Consider the following 13,615-nt stretch of genomic DNA (forward strand, 5'->3'; position numbering starts at 1 on the left):
ACATTTTATTGCATTATCTTCATAGAAAAAGAAATATATATATGTTTATTGTGTTATCTTCATAGAAAGAGATTTTATATATATATGTGTGTGTATATATAAATACCTCTCTCTTTGGAGGCCGGTTTTTTTTTTTCGCTTAATATTTTATCGCTAAAATCCATCCATATAATGTTGCCACATGGTGCTGCACTTCACCCATTTTAACTACTGTATAATATTCTATAATATGGATATGCGGAAGTTAATTCATCCACTTTCTTGTGAGTGGGTACTGGAGTGGGTACTGGATTGTTCACTATTATGAACAGTGCTGCTCTGAATATTCTCATTTACATTTCCTCTTGTACATGTGTAAAATAGGTTATTTCTTCTACCATTTTTCTCTATTCAAACTACAGCAAAACCTATAGCATACCTGATGTTACATGCCCTTCACTTGACTCAAACACATTATTTATGAATATGAATAGACAATCATAATGAATATTTATTATATGGCAGACAATATTCCAAGAGCTCTCCACATATCAACTCCTTTAATTTTCACACCAATCCTATATGATTGTTGCTATCATTTTTATTTCATATTGCACAGACAAAGAGCTGATAATTGAAGGTAGAATAAGTTGCAAGAGGTATTACCAGGATTCAGATCCAGGCAGTCAGATTCCAAATCCAGGCAGTCAGGTTCCAGAGTCTGTACTCTAACTATAACCACCATTTATTTATTTTTGGTTCACAAAATGATGCGATGAACACAAGTGATGAAATCACACGGCAGTCTGTCCTCAATTAATGAGGGAATCATCCAGATTAATCAGACTATTTTTACATTAATTAATTTAAGTTACAATTGAAAGGAACATGCTTAAATTAATATACAGTTTTCTTGACACCTTACGAAGAGGTCTGTAGGTCACAGTTTGAGAAATAATGTTATCATGAAATGATTAGTTGGAATATCTCTATAGTCTAGGACTTACATCACATTTCAGGTAGAAAGTTAGCCAAGACTCTTAGGATTGTAAGTGGCAGAAATCCAATTGAAACTGTCATAACAATGAGATAAATTATTGGCTCACAGATTTGTGGAGATTACTGAGAAGAAAGAAAAGAAGGAAGGGAGCAAAGGAGGAAGGAAGGGAGGGAGGGAAGGAGCGAGGAAGAAAGGAAGGAAGGAAGGAAGGAGGGAGAGAAGGAAGGAAGGAAGGAGGGAGGGAGGGAGGGAGGGAGGAGATATAGAAAAATCCACAAAATCAGAGTTGGAGACTTCATCACGTCTCTCTCAATAATGGATAGAACGACTAGAAAAAAATCAGCAAGAATATAGAAGAATTCAACAGCACTATCTATCAACAGGATCTAATAGACATTTATAAAACACTTCACACAACAATAGCAGACCACAAGCTCTTTTCAAGTACTCATGGAACAGATGCCAAAATAGGTTATATACTGGGCATAAAACAAACCTCAACAAATTTAAGAGAATTGAAACCATACAAGACATGTTCTCTGACCATGTTTGTGGATTAAAAGACTCAACATAGCAAAGAAGTTACTTATCCCCAAATTTACAGACTTAATCAATCCCTATCAAAATCCAAGCAAAATTTTTTAGAAGTCACAATTAGTAATAAAAAATACAGAAATAATAGTCAAAATTAAATAGTAAACTATCTCAAAATTCAATAGTAAAAAAGTAAACAATCCAATTACAAAATAGGCAAAAGAAATGAAGAGACATTTCACTGAAGATGATATGCAAATGGCAAATAAGCACATGAAAAGGTGTTCAATATCTTTAGCCATTAGAAAAATGCAAATTAAAACCACAATGACTATCTTTACACACCCATCAGAATGTCTAAAATGAAAAATAGCGACAACACCAAATGCTGGCAAAAAAATACATGGAAACTGGATCACTCACACATTGCTAGGTGGAATGTAATGAAAAACAGTTTGTAAATTTCTTTTAAAAACTAAACATGCAAAACCATAGAACCCAGCAATTGTGCCCTTTGGCATCTACCCCAGAGAAATGAAGACATATGTTCACACAAATTCCATGAATGTTTACAGCAGCTTTATTTGTAATAGTCAAACCCTGGAATCAACTCAGATGTCTTTCAACGGGTGAATGGTTAAACAAACTGTGGTATATCCATAGCATGGAATAGTCAACAGTTAAAAAGAATAAACTATTAATACATACAGCAACTTGAATGAATCTCCAGATAACTATACTGAGTGTAAAGAGCTAGTCCCAAAATGCTACATACTGTATGGTTCTATTTACATAACATGAAGAATAGATTAGTGGTTAGCAAGTCTTAAGGAGAATGTGGGATGGGAGGAAAGTGGGTGTGCCTATAAATAAATACATGCAGAATCTCTGTGGTGATGGAAATATTCTGTATTTTCACTGCATCGAAGTCAATATTCTCATTATGATAGTATACTGTAGTTTTACAACATGTTGCCATCAGGGAAAGTGGGTAAGAGGTGCATTGGTACTGCTTTATTTCTTACAACTGTATGTAAACCAATATAATAAATAAATAATGAAAAGTTAAATTTTAAGACTGGGCGTGGTGGCTCACGCCTGTAATCCCAGCACTTTGGGAGGCTAAGGCAGAGGGATCACAAGGTCAGGAGTTCAAGACCAGCCTGGCCAATATGGTGAAACTCCGTCTTTACTAAAGATACAAAAATTAGCCAGACATAGTGGCGGGCACCTGTAGTTCCAGCTTCTTGGGAGGCTGAGGCAGGAGAATTGCTGGAATCTGGGAGATGGAAGTTACCGTGAGCTGAGATTGGGCCACTGCACTCCAGCCTGAGCAACAGAGCAAGACTCTATCTCAAAAAAAAAAAAAAAAAAAAGACCACTAAGAGTTCTTGTTTGTATACATTATATCTGTTAATATTTATCATATTGGAATTTATTACAGAAAAAATTTGGGGTGCATTGGTACTATCTTATTTCTCACAACTATATGTGAACCAATATAATAAATAATAAAAAGTTTAATTAAAAAGTTTTAAGTTGACTCCACTAAGAGTTCTCATTTATATACATTATATCTATTAATATTTATCATATTGGAAGTTATTACAGAAAAATTTAAAACTTTCACCACATCTTTAAAATTAGCAATGATAAACCCATTACACGTTAACATACATTTCATGTTTTATGAAAAAAGTATTTTTTAGAACAAAAAATTTAGTAAGAAGAGTGGCATTGTTTCATATATTTGCGAATCTCTTTCACGTGGTTTAATAGAGATGGGTGGATTCTCCTATTTGCTTCTGTACTCAGTTTCTCAAGATATCTAGTTTTGGTAGAAGAATAAAAGAAAATGTGGTCTTACATGGATGTATAGTTGAAAAAGGGTAGGTTATTTTAATAGTCATTTTAGTTAACTGCTGATATTCTTTCTTGATACTGTACCAAAACTCAACAAGTAGCTTCCTAAAGATTTGTGACATTATGAGATCACAAACAACATCAATGAGTATTTTGTACTCTTTAGTTAAAATCAGTTGGTTCATCTTGCTTTTTTTTGAAACGGAGTCTCCCTCTGTCACCCAGGCTGGAGTGCAGTGGTGCAGTCTCACTGCAAGCTCTGCCTTTCACCCAAGAGTTACTTTGTAACATCGTGAATAGTAATTTGAAAAATATTTGTTCACCGAGTTATTTTATGCAAATCTTCCCATGTTGACACCTTCCATTATAGAATATTTTTAAAAAGTTTGTTAATATCATCACTGACTTTATAAAAGTTGTCTTTAAGCATTGGCAAATACAGGCTTCCCCAAATTATGTTTTTTGTTTCAAATTTGGTATTTATCATTGACAATAAATACTACTATTTTCCTTGAAATCACAGGCCCACATTGTTCATTAGCTAGAAAACATCTGCCAGATACCCAGTCTAATTAACTATTTTTTCTGTCGGTAATTTTTTTTCAAGTAAAAATGGTGCAGCATAGAAAAGTGGCTATTTAAGCTTACAACTCAAATAATCACACAAGTGCTTTTCCTCAAGACAATAATTAGTTGTACTTCGTGTGCAGAAGAAGTGCTTCACGAATACTTCGCATTTTGTCACACAGAACATGAAAAAATGGTACTCACGTGTCAAATGTAATAAAATTAGTTTAACTGCTACATCTATGATATCCATAAGTTAAAATGGCATTAATTTTTTAAATGCCAGTGTATAGCTATAAAAATGGCAATGATTACTAACACAGTTTGGTGCCACTGACCTGATTCTTGTTAAGGCAGCAGCAGTTTTACTCATCATTTCTTCGTATCATCATTGAAATGGCAACACAGTGAAAGAGCAAGTAATGTCATAATATATTATTTGATAAGTTTTGACTTCATAGACACCCTGAAAGTATATGAGACCCCTAGGGCCCTAGGGATCACATTTTGACAGCCCACTGCTCTGTTATAACAAACCTTTTGCTTCTTTAGTTCAAATCTTGTTTACCATCTCGTAGAGCAGTAAGTAGCACATGGTAGGTGCCCAATAAATATTTGTTGAATAAAGTATGAATTAATGACCTGGGTGTGGTGGTGTGCTTCTGTAGTCCTAGCTACTCAGGAAGCTAACGAGGGCAGATTGCTTGAGCCCAGAAGTTCAAGGCTGTAATGAGCTATGATAGTGCCACTGCACTCTAGCCTGGGTGACAGAGTGACAGAACCAGATCCCACCTCTAAAAAAAAAAAAAAGAAAAGAAAAAAATAATTTAGTCCCATGGACACTTGATTGAAATTTCTTTACCACTCCAGAAATGTACAAAGACAAATATTTCAAAAAAGAAAACAATAAGAATAGTTCTAGTTTGAGGTTTAGTATATAAAAGCAGATGCAAATAAAGAAGTAAACATATTATGGATATAAGACAGAGATATTCATAAGGCACCATAGAAACCATAGGTTCTTTCTTATCTCAAATGTCCATGCAAGTCCAAAGGGAAATGGCAGTAACCCTTTCATTAAGATGAATCAGATGATAAATTCATTATAAAAATATGGGCTTTATGATTACTTTAGAAAAGTCTGTTAAACTAGTTTATTCTGAGAGAAAAAAGTGTCTAAAACAGTATCCTTTAGCATTATTATGCAAACACCTAATATACTTATTATGATTACTTTTATTTTTGTTATAGATTTAATGTGAGTAGATGACACTGTTCAATTTTATTTTTTACTAAACTGTACATATATATTTTTTCTAAAACATGCCACTTCTTCCCCTAAGACACAGAGAGAGTTATACAATGTAGTTATTTGAATAAAAAGCAAGATTCAAAACCTGCTTTTTTGAATAACACACATGTCATTCATAGGCAACAATAAATAGTAAATAGAATTTGGGGTTAAAAGAAACAAAATCAGGGTTGGGATCCTTGTTCTGCTCTTTTCAGATCTGTAAGTGCCTGGATGAGTTTGATTTATCTAATCCTGAGTTCCCTCATGTATGAAAGGAAAAGAATAAAATTGATTTCATTTCATAGAATTTCTGTGAGTTTCCAATGAAGTAAGGTATGCGAAAGTGGTTTACAAATTGTAATAAAATTCAATTGATAGTTATATTTATTACCATTTTCCAATTCAAATTAAGTTTGGTTACACCTAAAGTCCTCTTAAGGCATACTAATATTGGGAAAACAGTCTTAATTACAAATACTAAAAATAAAGGAAAATGTCTTTTATTTTTGAAAAAAAGAGTAGTGGAGATTTAGATAATCATTTTGTATCTCCAAACTAATGAGCTGTAAAAATCATGCATGTTCTAAGGCTCACAATAAAAACAGAAAAAAAAAATTAAGATCTAAGATCAGAGATGAAGAAAGGATTAATTGCAACTTACAAACCACTCAAAAAACATCTTATTGGGCACTTAATTTCCTCGTTGAAGTAATATATTTTGTCCTACATTTAAAATATTTTTTGCACATAAATTATGTCTATCCCTCATGCAGTCAATTATCTCTCACAGCATGAGACCATTCCCAATACATGCACATGAGGGAAAAAATATACTACACTGTTTGTTTGCAAGTAAGAGGTACACAAGCATATTCTACCATCTCAACATACCTTTAATGTCCCAGTGTTAAAAAAGGCTTTTCACAATTATAAACTAGCAATAGTGTGCGAATGAGTCAGTAAAGAGTACTGATTCAATTACTTAAAATGATAAATCCATTGGGAAATGTCTTTATTTTCATTTTATTTTTCTCACAAATGCAGGGAGAGAAAAGCTATAGGGATCATTTCTTGTCTTAGTCTGAGCACCCCTGTGGAGAAGATCCAAGCATGAAGCTTCCTTTGAAGTGAATGGAATCTCCACACTCAGATCAGCTCTGAGGGTATGTAGAGGAGAACAAGAAACTGGCCTCATGAAAACAGATATTAGCATTTAAATGAGGCTAGGCTTAAAAGAAAATTTATGCATCAAAAAATACTAAGATTTGAAAACGAAGAGACAATTTTTTCAATAATCCTAGGCCATGCCATCTTGCATTAGAATCAGGTATTTCTTAGGTCTAACAAAGAAAGCAACAATAGAAAATGTTCAAAGAGCTTAAAGATTAGGTCAGAAATAGGAAACCTATATCATATTGAAATATCACAGATGCCAGGTATTCCTACTGTGGGAACACATAGAAGTCTGGCAACATCCATGGATTGTACGTACCCCAAATCCTGATCATTTATTCTGTATTTTATACTGGTGTGCTGAAAAAGTAAAGAAAAAATAAACAAAATAAAATAAAAATAATCATCACAAAACAATATTCCAGTTAAGAATTCAAGCATAAATCTTGCTGAAGAGGGTAAATTCAGCATAGAGAAGATAACCTTCTTTGAATGCAAAATGGATCTGCCATCTACAGAACCAAAATAGAAACACAGATCAGAGTTATTTCAGTAGTATCAATCATGTGTCAATCAAGAGCTAGTCTTTAAATAACATCACTGTTGTAGTCACTGTGCTAGGCTGAGTTTAAGTGATAGTTCCTGATTTTCAGGTTTACACATACAATATAAGGCAATATATGCGAGGCACCAATAATTTTATGAGAGAAGAGCATCATAGTAAAGTAAAGTGGTCTGGAAATGCTTCTTAAGTGATTCTCGCAGGATGGAGAGCACTTCACTCAGCAGGGTGTGGTGTTAATGTCCCTGATGTAGAGGGAGGTGCCCAAGCAGAAACCCAAAAAAAGGCAGAACAATGTCTCTGGAAGACAGGAAGCAGATCAGTTGGACTAGAACAAATGGTCCTGGCAGTGCCTGATGACCGATAAAGGAGGAAGGGAAGGTTGAGATCAGAATGTGGAGGGCTTTCCATGCCACATCTCTTGTGATTCTGAATCACACATTACAGACAACAGTGGTGATGAACAGGTCCAAGCCACTAGGTTACCTGTCATTCCTTCTTCAAGCACCCATGACAAATTGTCACCCAGTCTCTGCTTGAAGAAAGGCATATAACTGATAGCTATATTGTTCTGAAGCAAACTCCTTACTTTTCTTAAGTCCCTCATATTTTCTCCTTGCATACACCAGGAATTCATATAACTTGAACTCTCAAATTTGGGTTTAAAGGATGACTGAATAACATACACTTGGTGCTGGGAGACTTCAGGGGAAGCAGATGGAAATAGCCAGGGGTGGTAACACAGAAAAAGAGGACATCAATGAGGTTTTGAATCATGAGTAGTATTTAAGTGCAGAGAGGAAAGGGAAGGTTTCTAGGCAAGGAGATTTTATGAGCTTGAAGCTTGAAGACAATAAAAAATATGGATTAAAGGATAAAAACCTACAAAGATCAGTCTATTAGCACAAAATTTTTGAGAATAGTGAATGTGAATACCCTTGAAAAATATTAAGAGTTTGGATTTCTTGATGTAGATGAAGGGTCCCCAACCACTGGGCTACAGAGTGGTACTGGTCTGTGGTCTGTTAAGAGCCAGGCCACTCAGCAGGAGGTAAGCAGCAGGCAACCAGTGAAACTTCATCTGTATTTATAGTGCTCCTTGTCACTTGTCACTTGCATTACCGCCCTCTTCATCAGTCACATTACCGCCTGAGCTCCACCTCCTGTCAGATTAGCTGCAGCATTAGATTCTCATAGCAGTGTAAACCCTAATGTGAACTGTGCATTTGAGGGATCTAAGTTGCATGCTCCTTAAGAGAATCAAATGTCTGATGATCTGTCACTGTCTCCCATCACCCCTAGATGGGACTGTCAAGTTGCAGGAAAACAATCTCAGGGCCCCCACTACATCTACATTTTGATGAGTTGTATAATTATTTCATTATATGTTACAATGCAATAATAATAGAAATAAATTGCATAATGTAATGTGCTTGAATGATCCCCAAACCATTCCCCCTTCCCTCACCTCCTGCTCTGTGGAAAAATGGTCTTCTATAAAACCAGTCCCTGGTGCCAAAAAGGTTGGGGATCGCTGATGTAGGGAGTAAGTTGTTATAGTGGGTTCTTGAGTAAAACTCGAATTTAGGATGTGAGGAAAACATATTCTGAAAACAACATTTTAGGAAGACCAGACTAATGGTAGTGGACAAGGTAGACTAATTTGGAGAAAAACTGAAGGCGGAAAGACGAGTTAAGAGCCTTTTCAATTAGAAAAGTAATACGGATGAAATTAGCAACCTCTTTACAAAAACAATTTGGCATTACCTGGTAAAGTTGCACAAGCACATATGCTATGGCCCAGCAATTCCGTACCTTGGTACACTCCTAAAGAAACTCTTCATATATGCCCCAGAAAACATGTATCAGTAGAAACCTGGAAATACCCAAATATTCATTAAGAGTAGAATAAATAAATTGCAGTGTATGCACACAGACCAATGAAAATAAGTAACTACAGCTACACCAACATCTAAGAACCACCAAAACATGTTGACTGAAAAAAAAATTCACAAGAGAATTATATATATTAATTATGTTGTTAATTATCTGTGTGTGTACACATATATAAACTTCCTTGCAAATTGTATTGATTGCATGTTTTTGAATTTTAAAAACATAGAATGACTATATTTTGTTTAGGAGTACAAACAAATGTGGAAACCCTATAAGGGAATGATAATAAAGTTCAGAATGTCATTTACCTCTGAGGAAAGGAGGAGTGCACGACTAAGAAGTGACAGGGTCTTTTGAAGTTCTAGCAATATTCCATTTCTTAAGCTGGAGGTTTTTATAAGAATTCACTTTTTGACTTATATACTATATTAAATATATATGTTTAATACAATATAGTATTTTATATTATATTTAACATATACTATATTTAAAATGAGTATACATAATATATACTATATATTCATCATATATATTTATATAATACAGGTACTTTTATATACTCTTTAGTAGTTGTGATATATTTCACCAGTTAAAATGTTTAAAACAAATAACAGGGACTTGACCTAGAAAGATAATTGCTGACAGGTAAGGGAATGCATGGGTGGTCAGATGCATGTTTCAATCATTTGGATAAGATTATTGCAAGAGTCAGTTTTGTAGTGGCAATACTAGTGCAGAGGATAAACGCTCCAAATCAATTATGCTCTAAAACTATTACTTGGATTTGGAATGAAAGAGTAACCATTCTAATAATCTTTTCTTAGGCTTTTTGGCAAAGGGTGGTCAGGTAGATAGATAGCAGGCATGAACTATTAAGTTATGCTAGTGTGTATTTATCCACTCAGAAGTATAATGCAGTAAGTTTCTCAAAATATGAGCTGCAATGTGGTGGTCTTCCATCCCACTCCTCTGCCCCACTAATGCCATACCTGGTGTTGATTCCCTGACTAGTTATAGAATTTCTCTTTCACTTTTCCAAAAATATTTACAGAAAATGAAGGCTTATGGTTTTTCTCGTCTCTCCTGCCCTCTGTTTTTACCTTCCTTTCTCCTCCAGTGTTGACTGTGCCCAAACTAAATGTCAGTCCTGTATAAGCTACTGAGAGCCAAAGGTGAAGAGGCATGGGTCTTAGCTTTCATACTAGATGTAGTGGGTATACTACTTTTCCATTGTTGCTTTAACAAATAACATAACTAGCACCTTAGAACAATACAAACTTTGTAACTTAAGTTCGGTAGATCTGAAGTCCAAAGTGTGTGTCTCCAGGTGAAAATCAAAATGTTGGTGAGCTGTCTTCTCTTCTGGAGGTTCTAGAGGTGCATCCATATCCTTCCTCACTTAGGTTGCTGGCAGACTTGTTTCTTCCAGTTGTAGAACTAAGGAAGCTGTTTCCTTTTTAGCTGTTGGCCTAGAATTATTCTCAGTTTCTAAACCCACCTGCAATTCTTGGCTCGTGGTCCCCTTTATTTTCAAAGCCAGAAATAGTCTGGTCCACCTCATGTCTCATCTCTCCAACTTCTTTTCCATCTTTGAATCTCTTTGGCCAACTCTTCTGCCTTCTTTTTCTACTTTGAAGGACCCATGTGATTAGACTTGGCCCACCTGGATAATCCAGGATAATCTTTCCATTTCAAGGTCCTTAACCTTAATCACATCTGCAAACTCCCTTTCGTTTGGTGATGAAATGTAATGTATTTACAGGTTCCAAGGATTAGAACATGGACATCTTTGGAGGCCATTAATCTACTGCTACAATGGATTAAAAAAAAAACGAAAATGGAAAATAAAAGCTTCATGCTTATTAATGTGCAGCCATGGAGCATTGATTAATGGAACAACCATGCCAAGAATGAATGAAACCTGCCATTTGATTTAGTGTATTTCTCCAAGTTCTTTTTTCTGGAAAGAAAGTTGCAATAAGTGAGGGGCATAGCACAATAAGCATTCAACAAGACACATAGTAGGCATTCAACAAATAGAAGATCTCCTGTAACCAAAATGCCCTCACTAGTACCACCCTCCAGTGTTTTCCCTTTAATACTCACACAGTAATCCAATCTTCCACCTAGTTAGATTGATAGGAAGACCTGCCTTTTATCACGTTCCCCTTCCCAGGCAATTCACAAAGATCATGATATAGTCCACAAGTTAGTTACGGTGTTCTTTCTTGCTTCTCCCTCTGCACTGCTACCCCAGGCTCTTCTGTAAGTCAGATCATGTCACCAACATTTCCCTACTGCCATGGCTGTTAACAAATAGCTCTTATATCTCTTCCCCAAGGACTGACCCACACCTTTCTTTTTGTTCTTCTAAGGACAGCAAAGACCAGTATACAGGAATGAGAAAAAGAATACAATGCAGGTAGGGAAAGTAAACTTGGATGTTCATTATTGCTGTCCACAGAGTCATTCATCCATACCCCCACACAATGATTCCCCTAGTGACCATCTCTCTTTTATCACTGCTGCTGGGACCAACCTGAGTACACTTTGACCAGTCCCTTCCTATAACTGCTTCAAATACAAAAGCATCCAATTTATCAGGTGTCCTTTCCTGGGGAGGCTGTGACCCTTATCTTTGAAGAGTAAAACTGTTGGTGAATAATCCCCAGGCACAACAACCTCCCACAACAGGCAACTGCATCATGGCTGGTGGGTCAGGCATTAAGAAAACACCGGCATTTAAAAATAGTTGTTTCTTTTAGCCATCAATCTTTCCGAAACACAGAGCTCTAATCTCAAGGCATTTCCTTGCATTAATTTTTGTGTTATTTTTCTCATAGAATAATTTCATGCTAAAAGAAACTTGCAGTCCTCTAGACCAACACCTCAATGTATGATGAAACAACGGACACCCAGAGAGAAGTAATGTATACGTCACACAGCTTAATACCAATAAATGTACAATAATGAGAATCAGGTATTCGGACTTCCTGTGGGCTAATTTGAAAAGCTTTTTTCTATTTGTGATAAAACCAAAAAATTTCAATACCCTTATGTGGTTTTCTGTGGCTGCTAAATATGACTGGAAAATCTATGTCATTCTTTATACATCTGGGTTTTTTTTCCTGTTGAAAACAAATCTCCAATGCTATCCCATTAAGAATCTAAAATAGAGACACAAATCTACGGCTGCAAAATAAAAAAGAATACAAATATGACAAGCAAGAAAACTATTTGTGTAGTTTTATATTTGTGTAGCAAATATACTTCATTTTCAGTTTTCACGTTATTGAAAAGAAACAGATTATGACAAAGGAGGCAGATTATGCCCTTTGAAAATAAAATTCATCATTTTTTTCCAATAGTAAATGTATTACATGCTTATTTGGGAAAATCCAGAAAAGTATAATGCATTTCCTAAATTTGACAAAATTGAGACCACTCAAATAATTTAAAGGAATCTATCAATCCTTCCAATTTAATTTATATACATGAATACCTTTTTGTACATTTTCACTTGAAAAATATGAGGGATTTCTTCCCTTTTATTAGGAAATTAAATTCATCCATCTGGTGAAAAACTAAATAAATTTCTTATTAAAAAAATCAAAGCTTTTGGAACTTTGAGTGTCACAGACATTGATTTCCAGAAACTTCAAGCGATTCCATGATTATTCTAGCTTCCATCACCATCATATCAATTTCTTAGGCTGCTAGTAATCTCTTCATATCAGCCAGTAGAGAAAACAGTATTTACTTAGACTTTACTAGACCTTGTAATCTCTACTGTCCAGTCAAATAACATTAGCCTATTCAATTTCTCCAGTGTTTCCATTTTCTATCAACACATTTTCCCCTTGTATCTTCCTACTTCGCCTCATTCCACCTTACCTCACCATACTAAACTGTGTATGGACAAAGTTTTTAGGGTTTATATTATCTTATTTATATAAACTATCATGTATTCTCTTTGTGTTAGGCTATTTTCATTCCACAAGCATACTGAATGTATTAACTACTTATGTGAAACTGCCAGCAGCATTTTAACACTCCTTTTTCAGAATCAAATATTTGGTTCTTCATTAGTGCTGAATCTACATAAAATTGATGACCCTGGTTGTCCTTGTAATTATTTTGTTTCTAGACCTTGGACTTTATAGAAAGAATTAATTATAGCATGTATCTGTTTTTTAACTGCGAAATTGGATAATGGCTTAATAGCTAAAGGGGATTACTTGTGGGAATTTAAGACCTGTAAGATTCAATTTCCCCCATGTCTCTTTTCCTACAGTGATCTATGGCTTTGATTCCAGTCACAGATCCACCAAAATGAGGGTAGGTCATGGATATGTGGCTATCTCTTTTTTGAGATGTCATGGATTTTCCTTGTGAACCAGCCTTGCTAGCACAGCCAGAAACCTGAGGTAGGTAGAGACGACATAACTTGGCATGGAGAACCTACCTTGTCAAATCAAATTAACTTTTTTAATTAAAAAAATTGTTTAACTGCATCTAATAGGTAGGTAGTTCATATTTAATAGTATATTAACAAAGAATAGTTTTGTTTGCTAAGTGTTTATACTCTACAGATGGTTGCCCTGACTATACATAAAAACCACCTAGGGAATTAAATAGACACCTATCCTCAGGCCCCACCCCCAGAGATTTTTGTTTATTGGATCTGAGGCCAGTCTGAGGCAGGGCTGAGGTGGCAGGATTTTTAAAGCTCCCCAGGTGATTCTAA

The sequence above is a fragment of the Papio anubis genome, chromosome 5 (assembly GCF_008728515.1).
Source record: "Papio anubis isolate 15944 chromosome 5, Panubis1.0, whole genome shotgun sequence".
Taxonomy (NCBI): Eukaryota; Metazoa; Chordata; class Mammalia; order Primates; family Cercopithecidae; genus Papio; species Papio anubis.